Consider the following 26,556-nt stretch of genomic DNA (forward strand, 5'->3'; position numbering starts at 1 on the left):
TAAAAAAATAAGTCAGATCTACAGAGTTAAGTACTGAATTTTCTTACGACACCCCTGACTTCCAGGTCTGAAATCATTAGAATTATAGACTTCATTTTGAAAATACATGTAGTTGCCTTTTGGAGTTTCAGAATTTATAGCTCTGATGCTTTCATTCACGGAGTAGATTACAGGAAGGGAAGAGAACAGAACCCAGTAGATGCTATAATCCTCGAACAGTTGTCTTCACAAAGCCAAGTTCAGGTTAACAGAGAACAAATAACTTGGACAAGCAGTCTTCCAATTGATGTATTTATTGGCATATTTTCTTCTGTCTTTGATCTACAAAAGGCAAAATGCTCCAGCACAGAAAACATAAGACCATTTCTCAATCATAAAAGAGACACCAATAGCCAAACCATCTGCAAAGTTACCAAAACACAAAACAAAACAGAAGAAAATTAAAAACATTTTTTTCCCTTTGTGCTAGCTTTCTGGCTTTTCTTTCATTCTCTCTTCCAATTTGTAGCTGTAATCATGTAATACTGAAGATATTTTTAATACAGTTCCTATAAAAGTGTCAAAATAATGATGTGTTGTGTTGTTCATTTGAACTTATTATTCCTAGACTTCAACTTTCTGTAAATATTATTAAACAGTTTACAAGACTTTTGATCACGTATGATTTACCTATTCACTAATAGATCTCATTAGATTCTGAAGTTTTCGATAGCACTTAAGCATATTACTGCTGTCCCTGACTTCTGCTGGATCTCTGTAGTTACTGTTTGCAGTGGTTATTCTTTTCTGTACTGGCTACCAAAACAACAAAATACAATTTCAGATCGATTTAATGCAAGCAGGAACTGAGCCAAATAGCACATTTCCTAGGTAACAGTGGTGATGATTCTTATAGGTAAAACTTTAATCTTAGATGCAGAAAGAGATAATACATCTTATTATCCATCCCTAAGTGTATTGATCCTAACAATTCAACATTAGGAAAACCTGTTTCCTGGAACTTTACCTTATTTTAAAAGTATGAATAATATTTTTTCCATCAAGAATTCTATTTTACTGACTAAAATATTCTATAAAAGAAGTGCCAGTTAATATTATCTGCACAGAAAGATGATTATTTCAACAGAAGTCTTATGGGAAATTGGGCAGTATCTTTGTAAACAGATGGATTGCTCTATAGAAATTAAATATATAGGTATACATACTAGCGATTAGAAAATATTAATCTATTCAATAATTAAACAGTCACCATCTCTCACTAAAAAAAAAAAAAAAAAAAAAAAAAGGGAGACCTTTACATACAATTATTAATAACACTGAGATAATCCCACACCCAATTTAGCCACTGATGCATGTCTAAAATCTGATTTCCCGTCTGATTTGGAGAAAATTGAAGACCTGGTCTTAAATATTCCATGCATTTAAGGAAGTCTGCCTAAAAAGCAATTTGAGATAGCTGGAAAGAGCAGAAGTCATATCTTCTATTTGCCCATGCAGCTAAGACAAACCATTCACCCAAAATTTAACCAAAATGTTCTGATGGTTCACAGCACCGACTCCTTTAGACATCATCATGTTCTTCCATCTCCATGATTTTTCACAGCAATGCCAAAAAGAAAACAACAACAAGAACCTCTCTCATTTTGTAGTGATGTTCTAATTATTTTTGATTCGGGAAAGCAATACTAACATTTTCTCTGCCAGACCCTCACCCAATCACTCCTAAACAGGATGGGGAGAAAATTAGTTGAAAAATGTCATGAATAGACATTAAGGCATCGGAAATTTTGCACATTCAAAAGCTGGAGGCAGGAAAAGACAACTATGAATGAATGGGATAAAAAAATCCCCTCTTCTGTAAAATTCTTCTCCTGTTCCACAGCATCTAAGAGAAGACAGTGAAATCCTTTAGTACTGTTTTTCCTACCCAGAGGGTGGTGAGGCTCTGGCACAGGCTGCCTGGAGAAGTGTGGATACCCCATCCCTGGAGGCATTCAAAACCAGGTTGAATGGGATCTTGGGCAGCCAGATCTGGTGAGTAGCAGCCCTAAACATGGCAGGGAGTTGGAACCAGATAGTTTTGGAAGCCCCTTCCAACCTAAGCCCATGACAATGTATACAGACAGCAGACATAGATCTCAAGTCCCTAGTGATATTTTATTTAGAAAAAATATTTCATGTGATGTAAAAAAAGAGCTCATAATCCTAATATAACAGCAATGTCTGTCTAAGACTAGGGACATAGACATACACCAAGCATACTTAGCTTGGTGCTAAGTATGAAGAACATCTGCAAAAGTCAGTATGGAAGACATCCAACTGCACATCCATCATTAAAAAGTCTGGTGAGGAGCAGCTGTTTGCCATTGCTTGAGATAGTGGCCCACGGAGATGAGAAACCCCACATAGTGCCCAGGACTGCAATCTGCCACTCAGACACTGAGATCACATGGGCAATACAGCCTCTGGCAGAACTGCAAACACAGACATTACATGGACAAAAAGAGCTACATGTAGCATGAATTAGAAGATTGTTTGAATCATGCTTTGGAATTCTGAAAAGAAGTGAAATAAACCCTAGCTTAAATGTGCATATTAACAAACCTTACCAAGAGAAGTTTTTTTTCCTGAAACACAATTGCTTTGTGCTTTGTTCTTCTCCTTGCTACCATAGGGACCTAATCCTAAATCCTCTTTGCTTCTCAGCAAACTAAGAATCCAGTTAAATCCTTGAGAACAGTTTCTTCTGCTTGAAGGAAGTGCATGCAGAGCAGAGCATCCTCTCCTCAACCGTCAGCCTCTGTGCTCACCAGGCACATCAAGATACAGAAGTTCATCTCTGTCTTACTACGGTCAATAAAACATGTCAGAAAAAAAAAGCCAGACTGAATAAAAATGTGATATTCTTACAAAAAAAAAAAAAAAAAAAAAAAAAGCCTCAGAAATTAAGACAAAGTTTCAAGATCAAAAGCACCATTCAGGTTGAATATTAGGAAAAATGTCTTCCCAGAAGGAGTAGCAAGGCACTGGCACAGGCTGCCCAGGGAGGTGGTGAAGTCACCATCCCTGAAGGTGCTCAAGAAATATGGAGACGTGATACCTAGTGGTATGGTGGGAATGGACTGACAGTTGCACTAGATGACCTTAGAGGTCTTTTCTAACCTTAATGATTCTATCATTTTATCATTTGCACTCCATAGTGTCCCTCATGTGGTTGGTCCAAGAAGTAACAGTGCATAGAACAGAAGAGCACACAGAACAAAACAGAATGTAGTGTTCTAGGGCTTGAGCAGCAGGTCAGGAAGAAAGGAACTGGTAAACATTTTGTGAGGTTTACGATTATCATTAAAAAAATACCACATTCCAGCTCTGGCACCTGATGTGGAATCATGCAGCCACAGAAACAGTCATATATTTAGATCAGAGTACGAAAGGTATGAAAGGTAGCAACAGTTTTAGATTTTATTATTATTATTATTATTATTATTATTATTATTTAAGGCAGGAAGAGACCTGGCTTGTAAAATACAAAAATTGGTTTGTGTTAGCAATCTAAAGCTAAAGGGTTTGTTGCTTTTAAAATCAGCCCAAAGGAAATACTTTTCCCCATAGACAAGATACTGAACTGGCCTGTAAGAGAAGTCAGCACATTCCCTCTCCCACATGCTACAGATAGTAAGTGGTCAAGCAAGAAATCTGTGTGAAAAGAATCCAGAACAACCCCTACAACCAGCAAACCTGTAAGATCCACTCCTTTCAGCAGTTCTAGCCAGAGGACTGCACATCGAGGACTTTGCTTCGTTTTACTTTTAAATATCACTGTGCAACAGCTTAATTATGACATGTAGTGAAAAATAAAATATTTTTAGAATCAGTGGATTGAAAAAAACAAACATTTCTGTGCTATGGATATTTAAAATATATATTAAAAAAATGTATGTAAATCATCCTGCACAGGGTTTAATTACAAGGTCATGGTTAATGTCTTACTGTGCACTTGGGACCATGGGAATAAACACATTCCACTGAGGAAGGGCAAAGGTGTGATTTTTTCACTGTAGAGTATCTTCCTATGTCTCTTTAAGCAGGATTTGTGTAGTCAAATAAAAAAATTACCCCCTATTGTGGGAGAGAAACAGAGAGTTGACTTACTGTAAAAAGCTCATTTAATGGCTTTTGCATTATAAAAAAGATGGCATTTCCCAGGGAGAAGGAGCAGCCTTTGGCTTGTCAGCCTTAATGAAGTGCACTCAGTACACGACTTCAATGAAGATAGATATCAATAATAAGGTAGGTAAAACTGATGAGTTTGGGACCTATTTGCATAAACTGGTACTTATGCTTCCGAAATGCTCACATTACAAATACTGAAACCACACAGATTTCTCTCTAGCAGATTTACCGCATTAAGGGAGTGCTATTTGTCTACATAAATAATATTTTTTGTGCTGGGTACTAAATTGTGCTTCAGGGATTTCCCAATTTATCAGCTCTCTTGCTTGTAACAACATAAGCAGAAACTTTATGGACACAGCAGGATTTATCATTGGCTTGTACATTTGTTATTTTTATCTTGCTTGTTCTAGATAGAAAAGAACCAGAGATACATGACTTTGGATGATAAACAACATTGAAAACAACGAAATGTAAAGCTAAATTACAGGGGACTTTTTTGTTTGTTTTCTTAGCACATTATTCCTATCTCTCAATGCATGGCAAGGGAGAAATAATTTGCATTATAAATTGATCCCTTTTTTTTTTTTTTTTTTTTTTTTTTTTTTTTGCCTGTACAGGGATTCAGCTGTTGCATCCTTTTGAGGCTCTGCTTGGGTGCTCGCAGTGACATCCACTGGAGCACTCTTCCTGCTATAGGAATCAAAGAAATCTCAGGCATCATGATTGATTTGGACTTTGAAAGCCATTTCACTCTCTTCTACGTTATCTAATGAAGCACAACATCTAACACTATTAAATTTACTGTATAAGTGTTCCCATGAGGAAATGACCTCAAGAGATTTGATGATTGAATTCAGGACATCTTGCAAGACTCAACCTTGAAGAACAGACGAAGTTGGAAGGATTCCAGCCCAGTGTGTATGGTTTACCCCTCCACTTTATTTGCCAAGAGGGCACAGTGCAAAATTTATTACTGTCTGCAGTTTCAATGTCTGCTTCCTTTTTTTTTTTTCTTTTTTTCCCTGCTCCTCTCCACCTTCTCCAACAGGACCTCAGTTCTCAAAGCTGAGGAAGAAGCTGAGATGCAAGCTGTAACATACTGTGTTCAGTCTTTTGTCACTTTTTGCCAGCACAATAAAGTCCAGCAGTCTGAAGGATCGAAAACACCTTTACCAGAAACACTCAGACTGTTGAGGCTGAATGGACTCAAGATGTACATTAATAGCTGAACATGAACACTTCTATTGTAGAATTAGATGCAGTAGAACCACTTCATGCCCCCAGCACAGCATCTGCACGAATTTCCCAAAATCACAGGCAGAAAGTATGAGATCTCTGAATACAATAATTAATCTCTCTCTGGCTTGAGATTATGGCAAGTCCATAGTTCTCTTGTCTGAGGAAATGAAATCTTAGAATGGTTGAATTATTGAGGAAAATCATGTGTTCTGTCTCTCAATTCACCCAATTCAACTGAATTTCTTTCTGAGCTATAGTAAGATAAGGACCACACTCTCAATGTATTTGTAGTGGCCTTATCAGCCGTGTCCCAAAAAACATAATAAACAGAAAATACAGTTTTGTTTTGAGTTTTAAGTAATATTTCTTAGTCTCTAAGACCCTAACTTAAGGATTACAGTATCATATACTCCAGAATATTCTAAATTATATTATATTTTTAACTAAATACTTTTTTTTTTTTTTTTTTTTTTTTTTTTATGTGACTTCTGGAGTTCAAAAGGACTGTGTTCTTCCTATTTATCTTCCACTGTTGGCATTTTCTACCAATTATCAGCATGATGGTAACGTATCTGATTTATCATTAATCAGCTTCTGAACTCCAGCAGTTTTCTCAGTCCAAATGTTTGTAATAATTTTAAACCAGATTTGAAAAAAAAAAGACCTATACACATATATATTGTAAATAAGCCTTCTCCAAAATCCCACACTTGTCAAAAATTTCCAAAATCTCTCTAGCTGACTGCTCTGTAAAGTCAGTATGTTACTGTTCAGGAAGCCTCTTTTTCCTTTATTTCATGTTATGCACCATTAGCAAACCTGTCAGCTGAATTCCAATTCTGTAATCTCCGGTTCAGGTGACAGCTTGCAAAGTAAAAAGGGCAGAGCCTTGCTCTTCAGACAATAGACAATATCTCTTCAGACAGTATCTTCTTTTTAGTGCATACTGTTTAGAAAGAAACCTTTTAAAGTGGGTGTATTTTATAAGAAAGAAACAATTGATGGGCATTAAAAATGGATTTTTTTTTAAACTGGCTGTTGACTTTCAAATTCAGCTTTCTTGTTCATAAACTTCCCACAAACAAACCCACAAATAATGAGTTTTATAATTACTTCCAACTATGAAAACGTCTCAAACAGCAGTGAACATAGATCCTGAGAAATCCAAACAGTGACAACTAAATGAAGCAAATACTGAAAACAAAAACTTATGAAATAAAAATTATCATTTGTATGTTTAGGGGTTATTTCCTAAGGCAAAGGATTTCATCTCATGCCATCCACTCAAAAACAAGATTTCTCTTAATTATTTAGCTGTGGATTATCTTGATTTTCATTTCAAGTGTTTTTTTCTTTCCTTTTAAAATAAAATTGAATGTTCATTCAATGTCAAACTTTTTATAGTTATCTGACATGTTCTGCTGGACATGTTAGTTTTGCTCTTGGAATATTCGTGTTGTTTATTTCTCTTATAAAAGCACAAACTATGGCAGAAAACAGCATTTTAATGCATGAAAGACTCAGTTCCCTGGTGCAGCTCTGTGCCTACTCAGATTTGATCCTGCAGCTGCAGTTCCCCAAAGGATGCACAAAAGCAACTCACTTCTCGCAGACTTCCAACACTGTGAACCAGAGTGCATGTAAAGCTCCTGCCCTGTTTTCCCCTAAAGCCCACAAGGAAAACACAAACAAGTAGCAAAGCTGGGGCAATGCTAATGGGCCAGCAAGGGTCACATGTTGAAATCCAGGAACCAGAAATACCATTTTCCCCCCTTCATTCATACTATTCAGCACATTTACTCGTACAGCAATCATTAGCTTAGCTTGTGTTAAGCATTTTCAAAATCTAGTAAAAGAGAAGATATTTCTAAAACTGAAACAAACCTGTCTCTATTAATCTCCTTCCTTCTCCCAAATGGGATTTTATTTCTTTTCTCAGATCACTCTTCTCTCACATTTGTAAATGTTGACTTTACTATAGTGCTCTCACAATGATTACATATAGGTATTCATAATCTCACATTAAAAGAAATTGTGTAGCAATTCTTCTGTTCTGCTTAAAATTCATATGTAATATTGTATCCTGGAGAGAACTCTTTGTTCAGTTTTTGCTGCAATAGTTTCCCACTGAATTAGAGGTACAAGCACCAAAACATATTTTAAGTAACTTAATGACTTTGGGTTTACTTTTCTTGCACTTAATATCTCTTCATTGAAATTAATGTTTCAAACAGCTTCTTGGGAACCCAGCAATTTTAACGTTGGATTTTATAATTCCACAAGTCTATAACCTATTGCCATCTACTGGCAAAAAGGAGAAAATACCGATTTTTTTGAGCAGTGCATTAACACTGGTAAAATGAATCTCTCTCTTTTGGTTATTTATGCATAACTAATTTTTAAGCATGTATAGAGCTGCTGTGTAGTGTAAGGCAGTTACATATTGCATGTACAAGATCCAAGCCATAAGCAATAAGACTGTAGTTCTTTATAATTGTGAAAGGTAACATTCAATATAACAATAATAATATAATAACAAGATTTGGTCTTAAACTAATGCTTCCTTATTTGAAATACCAGGTATATACATACTTCATGCCCTACATCCATGTTTACTGAGTGCTGAAAAAGTATGATGCAGATGATATTTCCTTGCTCTAAACCATTAAGCAATCATTTCTAACTCACAGTACAAAACCCCTAAACATACAACCTCAGCTGTCCCATAGGATGATCTCTGCTCTACCAAACTTCCTGTTAGAGTCTTTTCCAGCTTATAATTCTCCATTCCTCTCCATGGAGGCACATGATCAAAAGTCACTTTGCTGGAGGAAAGCCATCTAGTGAAAGCCCAGAGGGAAAGGCACTAACCCAGCAAGGTCCCACACAGGTGAACTAACACAGTGCCTGGCTCCCTTGCCAGGATATAAATACATCAAGGGTAGAGTTAGAGCTCCATAGCTAACTATGCAGATAACTTGTAGGAGGTATCTTGGGGAATGACTATGTTCTTAAGCAGAGTTAAGAAAATTAAAGCCAGAAAAATTCTATTCCTTGAGTTACTTTGCAGACACAAAGTTGATTACTTCCACAGGGTCAAAGGTTTCTCTGTTGTGTTTCTGACAGTTTCTCCTTGGAAAGTTAGCTTCATTGACTTTAACAGCTGCTATTTCAAAAAGTCTGCTGTGATTTAACTGCATGGATTGTAAAATGTCACACAAACTAATAATACACTGAAATACTAATTAAATGTTACCAAAAAAAAAAAAAATCAATGATTAGAGACAAAGATAAAAGAACAGAAGGAGAAAATGAAGATGAAACAGCAGATATACCATTTGGATCTAGAGGATGATGGATAGGCTAAAGGCTAAAATTAAAAATGAAAAAAAAATATATAATACATTGAAAATGAAAGAAAAAGAGCTTCTAGACAATTATTCAGTCCAAACTACAACAACACAGAACAAGGGAACAAATTACACTGCTTAATACTCAGTTCACTGGGCCTTCCCTTAGCTTGGGGCAAGCCAGTTTCTGATCTAATCCATAGTCCCCTCAGGGCTTTCTGAAGGACACTTCCTCTTCAGATGTGCAGTCTGTTGTGCAGGCTGATCAAAATGCAATCCAGCTGCTTTCCCAGCATCTCTTGTGATTCCTGAAAAGCCTCATTTCATTTGTTTGTATTTCAGGAAAATAAGCAGTTTCTGACAAGCAACATAGGATATAAAATTAAAAACATTAAAGCCCAATCCTCAATGTGGCCCAGTTATATATATATATAATATATAATATATATTTATATATATATAATGCCAATATAACTGTGTTCCCACCCCACGATAATCAGCCCTGGGAAGAGTACAGTGGAACAGGAAATACATTTTCCTGCTCTGGAGAACATGCTGAGGTCACAAAAACATCCTCTGCTTGGGACTGGAACAAATCCAAGACTTCTGACTTCTTTTAAGAAAATAAAGAGATACAAGTACTTCTGAAACTCATCTGGGATGTTTTGACATTTTCTGAAACAGAGCTGACAAGCCAAGCTCTCCCACTTCCCGGGTCTGCAGACTGCCCTAAACCAGAACTCCCTTTCTCTCTCCCTTAGGAAAAGCCTCCCCATGAAAGTTTTACTGCAACTAACATATCCCACAGGATGCTTTACTCCATAAAAAAGCATTCACTGCTCTCAGCTGGGAATAAAGTAGTATGTTATGAGGCTAAAGATAGTGTTGTGCTCTCCCCCTGCTCAAACTGCGACCTCCTGTAAAGTCATTTAAAGGAAATGCCTCAAAAAAACATTTTGATAATTCAGGAGGATAATCCTTTTCAAGTTTTCTTTCAATCAAGCACATATAAAATCATATTTCCTTTCACACATTATCTCTCTGTTTTCCTCTCTACCCAGGAGGGAATCTCTGCATGTACTTCGAAGAGAGTTACAAGTATGACAAATGACGTTCAAGATCCATTACAAAAAAAGCTGGTCACCTTCCCACACTCCTTGAGCGTTCTGATAGAGTCTGACAAAACTACTCCTAATATATGCACAATCTGGGTGCATTGAGAAGGAAGCGCATAACTCAAGCCTTTTCTTCTTGAGGGCAACAGCTCCCCTTAATCCATCATTGTAGCCCAAGGAGGCTAATGCACTATTCTGCTCCTAACCATTATGAACATACCTTTCATTTTTATAATGCTTTTCAGCCAAGAGAGATGGACCCCAAGGTGCTTTAGAGATTGCGTTGCATGGTGTGATAATAACAGTATATGGATCACTGCATTCATGCTGAAATATAGACCCTCTGGATTGGAAATCAGCATACATCTACAACTGCAAGGAACACTGCACTATATATTAAGATAGAAACAAAGGCTATTTCTTTACCTTGTAAGCACAGGTGTCTCCATGTAGGCCAGGCCATATTTTCTTCTGCTAGAAAACAGAACTAACATTGTCAGAAACATGACCTGAATTGTAATCACTTCCAAGAATGCATATTTCCTTATATTAGTGCTACAAGAGAGAGAGCATAAATCCAAAGCAAAATCTGCAGTAAAACTGGCCCTGATAAAGCTCAGGACAACCTGGGGCTCTCCTGCACCTTTGTGTGTATCCTCCAGGAAATCATAGATTTGGAGGGATTGGAAGGGACCTCTGGGGATCATCTAGTCCAACCTCCTGCTAAAGAGAGTTCCCTACTGTAGGTTACACAGGAAAGCTTCCAGGCAGGTTTTGAATGTCTCCGGAGGAAAGTCCACAACCTCTCTTGACAGCCTGTTCTAGTGCTCCATTACCCTCACAGAAATAAAAATTCTTTCTCATGTTCAGATGGAACTTCATGCATTCCAGTTTGTGTCTGTTGCCCCTTGTTCTGTCACTGGGCACCTCTGAAAAGAGCCTGGTCCCATTCACATGGCTTCCACCCATTACGCATTTGTAAGCACTGATAAGATCCCCCCTCAGCCTTCTCTTCTCCAGGCTGAACAGCACCAGGTATGTCAGCCTTTCATCATACAGGAGATGCTCCATGGCCCTCATTACCTTTGTCACCTTCTTTGGGATCTCTCTACAAAATGCTTGGCTTTTTTCAATTGAGGAGCCCAGAACTAGACACAGTATTCAAGATGTGGTCAAAGCATCAAATGTTTCTGTCCTGATTATGGCAGGAGCTTCCAGAAAGCACAGCATCACCATGAAGCAGCCAGCCTCTCTCTCTGAAGGGAGAAGGGCAATCTCTCATCCTCTTGAACTGCTGAAGACTAATTTGGTCCTGTTAAATCACATGTTCTCTGGTAATCTGTATCACTAACCTATTCTTTTATATTTCAGATGCATAGACTTTGGGTAGGTATTATCTTCAAGCATGCAGTTTTTAATGGCACCATTAAACTCCAGTGACTGGAGTTCCTATCTCCTATGCAGTTTGTGAAGTATATAAATCAAAACGAAAAGAAAAAAATAGAGGAAAAAAAAATCCAATAGATGTATTTTCTTAATTTTTCATTTTATTGATCTGCTAAAATAAGCTCTGCCAGGTTTTGCATAGTTATCATACCACTATCTCATGAAACTTTAATGCTTGAAGTAGAGTTCTGCTTGGTTATTGAATTTAGCATTAATTTATATGTGAAGGGAACGTTGCTGCTGAGCAAAGATGTGAGCTCAATCATCAGACTGGGGAGCACGCATGCTCAAACTGTCCCTTTGCTGTTTCCTAAAAGAGTTCATCTTTGCTTCTGCAGACATGCAGAAAACATAAAAAAAATTCTCACTATATTTCTGTTCCAGTTGGGACACAGTGTCTTTTATAAATATCATATGAACACAGAAAACTTTGCTTTGATTAGATGCACAAATTAAACTGCGCCTAACACTGGCTGGTTTCAGGTTTTTCTATAGGTCAGGAAAAAACTGCAGTTGGCAACAAGAGATTAATGAAAGCCACCTGCCCAGGGAGGTGGTGGAGTCACTATCCATGGATGTTTTCAAGAAACATGTAGAGGTGGCACTGAGGGACATGGTTAGTGGGCATGGTCAGGATGGCTTGATGGTTGGACTAGAAATCTTAGAAGTCTTTTCCAACCCTACAGATTCTATGAAAAGAAAATCTTCATAGATGTCATTATAAAATCTGTTATGACATGTGTAGCATTTTTAATGGGTAGAAGAGTTTCTGCCATTGCCCAGGACTGACAGAGTCATTGTCCGCAGTGTAGATACTCCAGGGATATTCTTAAGTTCATTTCAGTACACAGAATATTGAATTCCACTTTGTTCTTTGCCTTCTTCACATTGAATCAATATGGTATCCTGAATTATATCATGAAAAATTACAGAAATCAAATTTTGTACACATATATTTGTTAATATCATATTTGTGTATAGCCTATACATATATAGTTTAAGTTAATAGATTTATTTCAGTTATTTTAATGTATTGTAGCATCCCAATTAAGTTTAGGAATGAGAAAGTTTGCTATATGGAGCATGGAAGGAATTTATTAGCATCTAGTTACAAAATCTGTAAGAAAATTATTCACCACAAATTATATCAGCTGCATAATTTGTACAAATTATAGTTGCTTCATCACAAAAGGAAAGAGAAAAAGTCAAGCAAAGACATTTAAAAAAATAAAAGAAAGCAATATCTCTCCAGTACCAGCATGAAACACCAGCAAGGGGCAGAAGATGAGCAGTTCAGTGCACTCCACTGACAGAAATTTGTTTAATGACCTCCCAGAGAGAACAATGCAAACAAATGTGAATCTATTAGTTTGATAAAGCATTAAATTATGAACAGAAGGATAAAGCCTTTCAGGCTACAGTTTCTTTGAAGTAACAAATTCTTCTGAATACTATGATAACAAGCTCTATTTCTAGAGAGGGAGCTCTTACTATTACTCCTGTTGAGTTCTAAATGCCCCCAACTGCTCTGTCCTGGCAGAAGCAATTAACTACAGCCTGTGCTCTTAAAAGCCTCTTGGGTCTTCACCTTGGAAACATCTGCGTTTTTGTTTAGCTTTAAGCATCCCAGTAATCCTGGTAAACTCGATGGCAGAACAAATGAGGATGACTGACAGCTGGAGAATACCGCAGTGCTCACCAGAGGCAGCACCAGCTCCACAGCCCTTCCCCTTCACTAGGAATGAGACATTGTCATCCTCCTTGCCCAGTGACCTTCTGCTCATGGCTGCTGTAATGAGCAGGGAGCCCCATGCTGGGAACTGAAGCCCGCAGGGAGGAAAGGAAGCAAAGAATGAAACACATTTAGAAACAGAATCCTTCTCCGGGAACTCTGAAGAATCTATGCACTTTAATTTGCAATCCCCCCTCTTGTTTCCTCTAATTTATAATAAAGGTCATAAAATTCAGCTTGCACTGTGAGGCTAATATACCTGTGATGATGAGGACAGTGCAATAAACACGTTAATGTGGTAGCTGAAAGAAATCATTTTTTTTTTTTCTAATACTTTATATCCCCTTTGATATCCATTCTCATTCTCTTGTACCTCAGTTCTTAGAAAACAAGCCACTGCTGTAAAAATTCAGACACAACAAAGAAAAAAAAAACATTTTGAAGGAAGTCCGGAACTTTTCTTACTAACGTGAATTACAGCAACAAACCAAATTAGCAGGTGATGATGTATCATAGGCAGAAAACCTCCAGCACTGAGCTGTAGCAGTGGTGACAGGAGCAGCACACACAGTTTCTGCTATTACTTTTTGTGCCTGGGGGGATCCAAGGGGCATTGCCTCTGCCAAACTTTGCCATACATACGAGACAGCTCCAGGGGTGACCAGCACTTTGCTCTTATACAGAGGTATCTGCAGTGTCATGGCTTGCAGGCATGACAACCAGACACCTCTGCTTTTCAAAGGGCTGGGACAATCAGCAGCAGCACCTTTGTCTGAAAAGTGCATCTCCAAACTATGACCAAGGTTCTGCTGGAACCACTCTACACTTTTCTTCCCCTAACTAAACTTGAAAGGTGCCATCTTTGTGTCAGGAAAATGCACCTGAAATAAGCTACTGCCTTTAAGTTTAAGAAAGACATTAATGTCTAACATTTGGAACAGTAACATCAAAGTACCTCAACTAGGGTACATCAAGGAGCTACTTTACACAAGAGCTGATGGCCCCAGAAGGATGAGCATAATGTAAAATATGGATTCTTGAGCAAATGTGTTCTTGACTACAAGTATAATCGCTACAGGCGTGCGCCTTTCCACTCTGGGAATTTACAACTGCACTGCACAGAAATAAGCATGTTCTTACAGAGAAATCGCTCTTAAAATTCTGTGTAGGCCAAATTGTATACAGAATTGCTCACAGGACACCAACCACACAACCAGCAGTACTGGTCTGTGGCCATTCAGATACTGGCAAGTGTCAAAAGCATAAACAGAATAAGATTGATGTTCAAAAGAAGTTGTTGAACCTTTTCTCAGAAAATGCATACTGGGAACAGAGGGGGTGGAGAGGAAACGGGAAGCAAGTTATTTTAGCCGTCTCTGGTACACTAAACCTTGGGACCTCAATAACAAACAACAAATATCTTTCTTCAGCATGGGACAAATCTAACTTTGGCACTGTTTAATTTGTCTATCCTATACTGAGATGAATCATTCTCAAGAAGTGTTTCTGAAGGGAAGGCAGCCGAGCTAGCTCCAGTTAGATAACTGAACTATGGGTACCTGTGCTGAGATAGAAGACTGTCCTATCTTTTATCTCTGTTATCTCCTATAAATTACTTTAAATGAAGCATCAGCTCCTCATGGCTGACAGAATGTCTTGCATTAGCCAGGCTCTCTGGCAGGCACAGTGACACACTGTCTAAAAGATGCAGAAGACAGGAGAGTGCCAAATCCATCAGAGAACTCACTGCTCAAACAAAACATTTGCTTATTTTTGGTGAAAGAATGCTATCTTCCTTGGTGGATAGTTTCTACCCTTGTTTGATACCTCTACATTTAGAGATGTACACACATGATACATACATGTAAATCAGCTCAGGACTGCTGGCAAAAAAATAAATACTTCTGTGCTTTGTTGTATTATAACTCTGAAATGCCAGTAGAACAAACGTAGTAAATGCCTACTTTCCACACAAATTTGTTTATATATTTACTTTTAAAGTCTCTCACAGAATTCTAGCATCTGCCGAGAACTGCTGCCTGCAGAATTAGGCAGAATCTGAAGGAAGAGTGGGAAGGTAAAGGACACAAGTCCTCCAAGGCAGAGGATCAGAAACTACAGTGTTTCTTATTTGTATAGCTCCATTCAGAAGTTAACCTAAAACTCTGTAGTGAAGCAGTCACACACAAGTACTCATCCTTGGTTAGTTCAAATAGTAATTATTTTCCAGTGGGAAAATACTCAGTAAATAAATTCATAGATACAATATGGATTAATAATCATTTTTAAGAATCTCATTTCAAAAGAATCCATGTGAATGTGGATGGCATAACAGTTACAAGTATTGTCAGGTTAACAGTTCTACTGCTTTTGAAAAGTCACAGTGTACATATGACTTCTCTAATACAGTCACATACACTGTGGAGGCCAGCTTCTTTCCTGCTTTCATAATTCTTCTTAACATATAAGAATCTTTTCCCATGTGTACATCTTGTCCTCTTCTTTGACTCTATAGGAACATAGGGTCACACAGCACAAGTCTTGGAGGCAATTTGAAATGATTCATTTGAGAGGGAAATGCACACAAACCCCTTCCAGCAACAGACTGGAAACCTCAGTCGTATCACAGCAAAACCTGGAGATTAGTCATGCTGCCTTAATGCAAATAATTGCAGCCCTTGCTTACATTTACCACGGTAATGCTTGTCTTTTGTGAGATAATGCCTTTTAAACACTACCCAGCACAAACTTTCCTAAACTTAGCTGACTCCCTCAATCCCAGCAGTGTTAATCCAGGATTAACTCCTCGATATCTAGGTCTGTTCTTTAAACCTCAGCAAATGTAACTCATCTCAACTGCTCCTTAATATTATGTTCTTCTACTTCCCTTCCTTAGTAGCCTCAGACATTGCTCTGCCTTCCTTCTTGCCTGGCCCAAGGATACACCAGTAAATAAGTTCTCAAGGTGGAAGGAGGAACATGCTGACTGTACTGCAAGCAGCTGGAAAGTAGACCAGTCTTTTCTAGAGATCCAGTTTATAATCCACCAAGATCACTAAACAGGTTTGGATAATTCTGTATAAATCAGTGCAACAGACAGACTGTAAAGATTTAAACCTAATTTTGATCAAGCATTAAATAAAAAAAATAAATAATCCCATGGAGATGTTTTGCTTTCAAAATAAGGAAACACTTTATGGAAAAAATCAATTTTGTTTTAAATGGACTTTCATAAATGTGAGACATCCTAGAATACAAAATAAATTAAAAAATAATAAATACACTTAAAATGCCATACTGGGTAGAAAAAGAACTGGACCTACTTCACCAATTTATACATGAAAGAGTCATATGGGAACTGAATAATCTCACACTGTTAAGGGACAGGCTGGGCAACACCAGATATACTTCAACCTTTGTTCTGTAATTCCCTGATATAGCATAAGAAAATTGAAACATTAATTGGCTCCCTCATCATACATAAATGTGAACTACTACTTCTTTTTAATTTTACCGCAATGTAAAAATATTTATGCATGAAGAAAACATTTGAATACGTCTTTTCACAGACAAAAAGAAAATAAAACGTCTCTGTTCTTATCACAGTGAGCAGCTGGGAAAAAAAATAATAAAATAGAGCAATACAAAAATAGGAAGACATAAAGACCAAGGAAACAATAGAAACAGAGAGTGCAGGAGTGAGAAAGAGAACAAATCAGTCCTGAGAGGAAGAGAGTTCACACAAATCAATATGGAAAGTTACAGCCCAGGTCTCATTACACAGGATGGTTGACTGAGGAATTGAATTAAGGTTTGCCAAGATGAGTAGGGATAGAAGAAAAGAATTGCTCTGTGCTGTCAGGAACCTTTGCTTGCACATTTTCTGATGAACACCACCTTCAACAATCTTAGATTTTGCTGTAGTAAACTCAGCGTGTGCCAGAAATAAAGCAACTGGGAGTAACAAAAGAAATTCAGGCGTGGTTTCCATTTTAGGTGTTGCTATCTTATTGAAACAAAATGCAAAGGGAGAGGAATACCAAAATCGCACTTCCTTCTGTCAAAATATTTCTTTTTCATAGTATCTGTAATCTACCTGTATAAAATACAATAAAGCTGAGTCCATTTTAAGGAGAAAGAATGAATAGAATGTATTGAAAAAGCACGTCAGACAATTGGAAAGAGGTTTGAAAATTATATGATAAAACTAAGGGCGTGTTTAAAATAAGAGAAAACAAAATCATGTTTAAGTTCAATGAAAAAAAAATATCTTTTGATCAGTGGAATCATATGTTGAATAAGAGCACTAAACAATCCCATTCATCTTAAAAATAAATCTCTACTTCCATCACTTGTTAATCTTGGCATAACTGCAGAATTGTGTTCCCATTGCATATTTAGACCTGACTAAATGTACGTTGCTTTTTCTTCCTGGAAAATTCAAGCTAATTATTGACGTCATTACTGTATTTACCTGACCATGGGTTGCGCTGAGAATCACGAATTGGCAAAATACTCTGGACATAGTTCCAACCATCTCTGCCAGTTCTTTTTCTCACCCAGAAGATTACCAAAAGACAAAAGTGACCCTGAAGCATGGATAAACGATGAGTCCTTGGAAATAAGATTAAATTTAAGCCTGAATTCCTCCATGATGCAGTGGCTGTTTAATAAAAAAAGAAATACTCCAGATGTTACAGTGTTAGAGACACTTTTAGATGTTCACCTTATTTTAAAGGTCCAGATTTGCTTGTTAATTGGAAATTAATAATTTGCTTGTTTTACGGTGGAACTATCTGAATCAACAAATTAATACCCAGTTATATTGCAACGTGTCAGTGTGACTAGGAATAGGACCTGCATAATAATTTTTATCAAATGATATTTAGTATACTTATAATAAATATTATTTATGATTACATACTTGGTGTGCTGATTCACATACTTGTGAATTATATTCTTATATGTTGTATCACATTTATCTCATTATTCCCACTAAAGTCAATGGTAAAATTATTAAACTCAAAGTGAAAAGTGTTCAGGCAATGTTTAATGTGAGAGAAGTATACCCTATGTATAAAGGAAAAAGACACCATATACATATTTATATTATATTATAACCCTCTGCAGCAACAAGCGGACACAAAAAGTTGTTCACAACATAGAACTGAAGTGTATATTAATGCAGTAATGTTTACTATACACTAAAGTTCAAGATACTGCAATAACAAAAATCACATACACAAACAGATATCATAAAGCTGAAAGTCTTGTTTTGCCAGATGTCTTGCAATATTGCCACTGTTTATCAATGAAGAGCAAGAGAGGATTTCAGACATTATTGGCTGTGTTGTTCAAGCAATGATTATACCCATTTTTTCCTCCCCTGCTTTGTAGGAGTTGGATGATAATCATCCCCAGAGCTCTGGAATCCAAGCTAGGAGTCCTCTTTCCTCAGAAAGATTACATGGGAATGAATGTTACCAAATAAAATTTAGTGTCATATTTTGGAAACAAAAATATACCATGAGGAGAGAGAGGAAATAGAGAATACCTAGTCTAAATCTACCCTCTTCCATTTTAAAAACATTTCCCCTAGTAATTTATCTCACTCCTTATTTTAGTCTCATGAACCCATATAGAATCATAGAACTGAGTAGGAAGCGACCCTTAAAAGCCATCTGGTCCAGCTCTGCTGCAACAAACAGGGACACCTACAGTTAGATCAGCTTGCTTAGAGTTCCATCCAACCAGATCTCAGACGTTTCCAGGGACATGGCATCCACCATCTCTCTGGGCAGCCCGTACCACTGTCTCATCACCCTTACTGTAATAGCAGCAGTTTTTGTACTACAGGCTACAAGGCAGTGATCAAACGTCAACCAAGAAATTTGTCTGGATTATGCCACCGGCCTGCAAAAATTGGAACTCTTGCCATCCTCCTTAATGTTTTCTAGGTCTGTCCCTGGCCTCAACCAGCAGTTCAGCACAAACACTACTAAACCCTACAGAGGTCACTGCAGCATCCCTCCCTACCCTGCCCAACAGCTCCAGTAGGCCGGCGGACTCGATGAGAAGTCAACCAGCTGGACTAAAATCCCCGCGCTCAAAGCAGGGCGAGCCATCGTTTTCCTGTTTGGCCACCAGGTGGCAGTACAACACCGCCGTCGGAGCCGCGCGGACGCTCAAGCTGTGGCCACAGCCCCAGCGGACAGCTCTATCGCACGGAGAAAAGGAGCCCTAAGCTACCTTAAGCACCCGTCTGTTCTTCAGCTTAGAACGGAAAAGTTCTGCAAACATCTTTCTCCTCTTTCGCCACCAGGAAAGTTTATATTCATATTTTCCTAACGTGTAGAAATCTAAGACGAGATTATCAGTGGGGGGATGGACACCTGCAGGACAAGTAGAACAATTTTTTAATGACATTTCTTTCACTTGAACATAATTTTAAATGCCAAAATGATCAGTCTGTAGATTAAAATATATTAGTCTTCAGAAAAACACTCCTACCTTCTCTATTTCAGTTTCATCCAGTAGAGATTCTCTTTATTTTTACTGAGCTGAATCTATTTAAAATATCAGCTAATACTCTGCACCTGTATGCCTTCCTCCAACAGAGCAGATGCAGCTGCTTTCTCAGGGTCTTAAAGAGCCCACATGCTTTGCTACAATGTGATAACCTTGATGGTAGATATTCTTCAATCACATTCACAACACAGCTGCAATGTGAGTCTGGAATGCTGAAATGGCCCTATGATGAGAAACCTCTGATGGATTGTCCAAAGCTGCCTGTGGTCATCTCCAGCTTTCCCCATAGTTCTCCCTCCATATGACAAAAGGAAGTCCCTGCTGCAGACTCTTATTGCAGAAGATCATCCTTCCAAGACTGTCCATTTCTTTTATCTGATCTATTGCAATCTATTGTCAAGTGCACGCAGAGCAACCTGCTCTTAGTGCAAAACCCATCTGCTATTCATTTCATGTACAGAAGAACCACATACAGAGTCTAATTTTTTGCTAACTTTTGTATAAAACAAAGGACAAACAGCTATGGAAGCAGGATAATTTAACTCTACTTAATATGCCTCAAAATGGCTTCACAACTTGAAATTCCACTGTTTATTTAAATATCTCCATTTGGTGTAATAAACCCTTATTCTGATGAGACTCATTACCCAAGAATGGATTTAGCTACATTAAAATGGAAGAGGATCCCAGTACAAGTACATAGGGAGACCACAATGCAGGTAGTTAAGTTGTATGGTTTCCCTGTAACAGAGAGGATGATTAGAGTTCAGAAACTTCAAGAAATTACTTCTTGCAGGAGGCCAGGCACATCAGGCTTAACTATCTAGCTGCTTCATTCAGACACAGTGGCATGCAGGATCCAGGTGTGGATTGATTAAGCACTCAGTTGCAAATCTGACTCATGTGCAGTCAATAGTAGCACAAGATTTTTCAGGCATTCTGCACACTGTTTAGCTACGCGGTCATTTTACCAGTATGGATCAGAAATGGCAGATTGCAAGTGACTAATTTACAGGCTGACAACCCTGGAGTACAAGGGAACTGTTCACAAAGGGGAAGTACATGACTAATTATTTCCCCTGCATGCATTTTGCTGAATCTAAAGGATAATTTGCCCAGACTCATTTTGTTAGGGGCTAATGGTGACCTGAATGATGTCATCTGAATAAGTAAATGGGTCATCAGCTGTACAGGACATGTGGGAAGCTGTGCATTTTCTACATGTAGGGCACATGTAAAGTGAGGCTATGAAAACTTGGAGTTATTCAGTAATGACGCAGGTAGTAAATGTATGTTTTTTACTTTAAGCTTTCAGTTATTTCCTAGTTTTTGTTCTTACATTCAGATCTGTCCAAAATAAGTATTTCTTTCATAATGAGAGCTTTTTTACTTCCCTAAGAAGGATAATAGGAAAAACGAAGTTGCTTGTTTCTGCTTTTTAAAAAGAGACACATTCCATTTTATCAATGTGCTCCAGTGCCCTGTGTTTTCCAGCTGACAGAGAAATAAAAATAGGCAACCATGTACCTATTGCAGTCCTTTGGTAAAAGTGATCAAAACACAATGAGATCATAATTCCTTGAAATCTGCAGTTTGCAGAGGCTGAAAGAAACCTAGGTAGGTTCATCTGACATAAAGTTGGCCTCTGCAAAGGACACGTTCCACTTTGCAAGCCAAATAGGCTGCTTGCTCTTCTTTCTTTGCTGCCACTGGGCAAGGGAGCTGAGATATGGATATTGCAGAATGGATGGCACAGAAATCATTGCTTAGTTAGAAATACAGAGCTGTGAAGAATGAGTGTAGGTGACATTATGTCTAATAAGCAAGGTTGCAAGAGAGAATAGGGATGGATAGGCACAAACAGGGATGGTTATTGAGTGGGCTGGAGGAGGCACGAAGAATGAAGAGCCAAACTACCATCACTGCAAGGTGCATTTTTCTCTTGGTCCTTTGAATTTTTCTATCCTTCTGTTCTCGTGGAATAGTTGAAACACTGAAAGCAAAATGAATTTTTTATTCTAAAGGAAAGAATCTACTAATGCCAACAGTTAGTCTGTTTACTCAAGTGAGTAATTTATTTACTCAACTCTATTTACTCAAGTGACACCATTCCCTGCTGTCAGAATGACTTCAGCTAAGCAGTTCTCTGACAGGAAATATGATTCTGTCAAAATCAAAGTACTTCAGAATTCAATCACTTAGTCTGTAGCGCGCTCCCAAGGAAAAAGATCTCACCAATGTCAAAGCATCTGATTTTTCCATTTAAAACCAAATTCTAACTCTAAGACATGGTTGTTTTGTGTTTGTTTGTTTTTTTTCCAATGGAAAGTAGAGATGGAAATGAAATATTTCAGTCTTACAGAATTGAAATGCCCTGTACATCTGTAACAAATTTATTAGACATCTATTTCAGGAATAATATATTAGAGTTTGCTTAAAACTGAAATGAGAATGCATTTCAACTTTGTGGTGAAAAAAACAACAAAAACAACAAACAAACAACAAAAAAAACCACCCTCTTCTTTTCCTAGTTCTGTATTATATATTATTTGGCTTCTGGGTTTTATTAGTTATTGGTTGTTGTTGTTTTTTTTCTTCCAGAAGGCAGTTGCTTAATTCAATATACAGTGTGTGTTAGGAAATAGATTATGGTACTTTCTCTCTGTTTTATATGTGTGCCTTTTTCAGCTGTTGCAGAGGGGTGATGATAAAGGTGGAAAATGTTTTCTCTCTCTTTGAGTGGAGATGCAGAAGATTCAGGAAAAAAATAAAGCTCTGTGCCCCTGTAAGAGCAGAGAAGAAAGGCAGTCGTGATTCAGTTTTCTCCATCCTCCCCTTCCATACCAGAAGCTGAGCTATATTCTTCAAAACCTGCATTTTGAAAGCATAGTTACTGCATTCCTAGCAGCTAGCAGTAAATAAGTGCCCCTCCTCCAGATACACACCTGTCCACAGACGTGATACATGCATGCCAAAATAGTGCTGTCATTCTTTTGATATGCACCCCCCAGTGAGAAACCTTTAGATAAAAGGTTCACGTGCCATGATACAAAGACTGTCCCTGGCCTGCACAGCAAGGATTCATTCACATGATGATAACTTTGCTGCTTCCATCTGCTAAATCATATTAAAAGGCATCTAAAACCACAGGATTATTATTCTGGATATAATTTTTTTCTATACAGACAATGCCAGCAGCTGCCTCAGATAGTTTTATCAGTCTCAGGATGAACTGTTAAAGGGAAAAGCAATGGTCCAAGAAGCTGCTCATAGGAAGAAGACGGGCAAACATCTTTATCAAGATGTAGAAAAGACTCAAGTGCTGTAATTTGAGAAATGTATGTTTTGCCTCAGCAGGAAGAACTAACAAGGCAGAAGACAATAATTTCTTTCATTTTGGTGTGTTCATCTGTTGTTAAACATTCTTCTCCAGCAATGGCTTCCTTCCCCTAGGAGCACAATATCTAAGCAACACTCCCCTTCTCTCTGACAGGCAGCTAGAGGCAAGTGTTTCCAATGGATTTCCCTATCATTCTTATGTACTGCCTCTTCTTAGTAAGTTGAAATTCATATTGCTTACAAAACAGATAGATCAGGCAAAAAGCATAAAGTTTTCCAGACACTTGATATAATTTTGTGTGCCAACAGCAATGCCTTCCTTCTCAGTTATATTTATGAAAGCATTTATATGAAGACAGCAAAATAAACATTATTCCTCCTGTTTCTCCATGTGTTTTCTCTGCAAATGCACTTTGCCTTTCCCAAAGATACTAAAAGAGGCCTTCCTTTTGCTTCCTTCTGGTATAAACTGAAATTCATTTCACTGAAAAGGTATGAACTGGTACCAAAACAAGGGAAAAGAAATCCCAGGGAACCCTATGCTGTGGTGAAGAGACCTGTAGAAGCTTCATATGCAGCTGGAAAAATGGCCGTGTTAGTACTTGCCTCAGCTAAGTAGATTACCAAATGTTCTGAATTTACAATTTATGTGAATCAATCATTTTGGCTATTACTCTAAATTTAGACTATTGGAGCCATTGAACAAAACCAGCCCTTTGTTTTTAGGGCAGCTGCTAAATATATGAAGCATACGGCAGGCTTCTTAATGCAATAATAAATAAATAAAGAAACAAACAAACCCCCAAATTCATCTTGTCAGTGCTAGCAAAAGGACAGCTAGAAAATCTCAAGATTCATTGTAGAGGCATGAATTATCATAGCTCTACACTCATCGACTGAGCTGTACCAACCTGACTCTGCTTCACAATGCAATCAGTTTGTCTGATAAAGCTTCCTTGGGAAGCCCACAAAAGAACGTAGATTTAGACAAAGGTTTTGAAAGAGGTATACACCTAAATCTCAGCATCTGTGCACAGGCGTCCCTAGTTTCCATTTGTGTTATTGGGAATTGCCATCTCACTTAGATTGTCTTTTCACTCTAAATTACGTCTTAGGTATTCAGTTCCCCTGCGATGAGTCTGATCAGAACTTGATTGGAGTGTGAAGACAATCAAGTCGTGTCCTGGTTTTGACAAGCTGAATGGCTTTTCAGTTGTTTTTCTTAGACGTCATTCCCTGTATCAAAAATCCTTTCACCCAGAGAAAGATGTGGACTGTGCTGTGGTTAAGACGCTGCAGACTTATATAAGAAAATGTTCGTATCTCATCTGGGAATCATTATGCGTTGATTAAATTCTAAGTAATTTCAACCTAAGGCTTACTATTTTTTCTTGTTTGTTTGAGTTGGCCACTGAGATTGATCACGTTGGAGCAACTAAACATAGCAATAGCAAATCTGAAGACAGACCATTTAATTAGACCTGCTGCTCACATTAAGACTTTGTTGTGACTTATAAGAGAGGACAGAGGAAAATATAAAACATCTGTAAAGTAAATCAAGCAACCGATCCATGCAGAGAACATTCAACAACAAATCACCTATTACACTCGTAGGATAGTAGCACATTAATGAAGTGGTTGACTGGAAATGATGTGGACAATGAACATCACTTGTTATTCATCTTCTATGGTCTACATCCATATTGTTCATTCCCCATCTTCCCTCTCTTTCACTTTTCTCCACACTCCTCATCTCTCTGACTTCCCTTCTCCCAGCTCAATTCAGAGTCGTGTTCAGACTTGGGAGAAGAGCTTTCTCTGAATTTTGCTCTTTTCCTTTTTGGCTGTCCTCCTTAATCCTTTAAGTGTTCCTGATTTTGTATAGCTTTAATGAAAATCCCATTTGCTATGTTTTGTGCTGAGGATCGGAGCTTGCACCCGTTTCCACTAACTTGAGAGCAGCTGTGTAAGCACAGGCTCTATGCAAAGACAACTTGTAGGTGGCTCTGAAGACCTCCGGAGGGCACTGTAAGGACACCTAAATGAGTATTTGTCCCTGGTGAATGAATGCCTAAGGAACAAAAAGGCAATGCTGAGCTCCTCCATTCTGCCAGAACACAGGCCACCACACAGGTAACACAGAACACAGCTGGCCTGATATAGAAATGTCTGAGGGAGGATCTCAGTTCCTTCCTGTTAGCTGCTGTCTTGTATATAGACCTTAGATTTGACCAAGAAAAAAGATTTTTGCTCTGTGGCTTCCTCCACTCAGCTAAGAAGGATTGCAGCTGTAGTGTATGGCTACCTGCACTGCTGAAGAGTGCCATACAATCATAACTCCTGAAGCAGAGCGGAGAGAAGTCTCCTACAACAGTGCTTCAGATTCCACTCTTTGCAGTACACTTAGACATTGCATAGCAGACTACAACTGCTTTCACTTTTATGGAACCTTGGGAATATGAATCTGAATGCAAGAGTACTGTTCAGCAAATATGTACCCTAATTGCTCAGATCTGAACTCAGCCTTGGCTACAATTAAAGTTTTTCCAGACATGCTGCTTGTGTATTACGTGGACCAAATGTCACAGGCAGGTTGAGCACAGGTGGTAATGGTATCCTGGATGTGCAAAATCCCTTTCATTTACTAAGAAATTAACCTCTAGGCAATCATAGAAAAAGATAAAGCTTCCCCCACACCCTTCCTCAGAGCAAAGTAATCTGAATTACATGTGGGTTCCTAGCTCAAGGCATTCAGTTTTGCATGTACAAAATGTCAGGGCTTATAGAAAATAGATGCCTTAAATACTGGCAAAGACTTGAGTAGAAATGAGGTCAGAATTTCAACATAGCGTTAAGAAAAGTTTTTCTGCCCCTGTTTATGCTGTTAATTTTATGGTGAAACCCTGACTGCTATTCATATAACCCTGATGATCTTTTCCCGTTTCTTCTACCACTGCTACTGCATATTTGCTCAGCTTATATTGCCAAATCTTCCTGGCTACCTCAACACAACCAGTAGACTATGAAAGGAAAAATCTAAACTGTGGTGTATCATAAAATGTTTTGTTGCATCAAGTCAAAATTTGACTTAATAAACTTCATAAAATGTTCTATAATGCCCAATATTCAAGCTCAATATAAAATCAGAAGCAGCATATCCAGATTAATTAGTATTTCATAGATGATTTTAATAAATGCAGCTATACCATATTCGTAGACTTAGAGTAACAAAAACTAGAATGACCAAACGTTCTCTGATGGAGCAAGGAAGCCATTTAAAGAAACCCAACAAATTAATCCTAGGTGTAACTGTTGAACTGTTGTACCCACTAAAAACATTGACTGAAATCAAGGCATCTGAAGATCTGTATCTAAAAGAGATGCCACTGAGACAATCGACAAGTTAATGTAATCCTATAGTATCTGATCTGGAAGCATTTGATCTGAAGTTAATTTTCCATGTGATAGTGTCTGCAGCTAGTACATCATGACACAACTCCTCCTTTAACAGCACATTAGGAAAAAAAACATGACATCAGTACATTTAATTCATTCTGATTATTGTTATAATTATTATTATTATTACATTGTGTTAACGCGTGTTTCGTGACTTCTTGGCTAAACAAACTGA

This window comes from Centrocercus urophasianus, unplaced genomic scaffold (genome assembly GCF_019232065.1).
Source record: "Centrocercus urophasianus isolate 14NV4802_14NV808 unplaced genomic scaffold, USGS_Curo_1.0 seq_10, whole genome shotgun sequence".
NCBI lineage: Eukaryota > Metazoa > Chordata > Aves > Galliformes > Phasianidae > Centrocercus > Centrocercus urophasianus.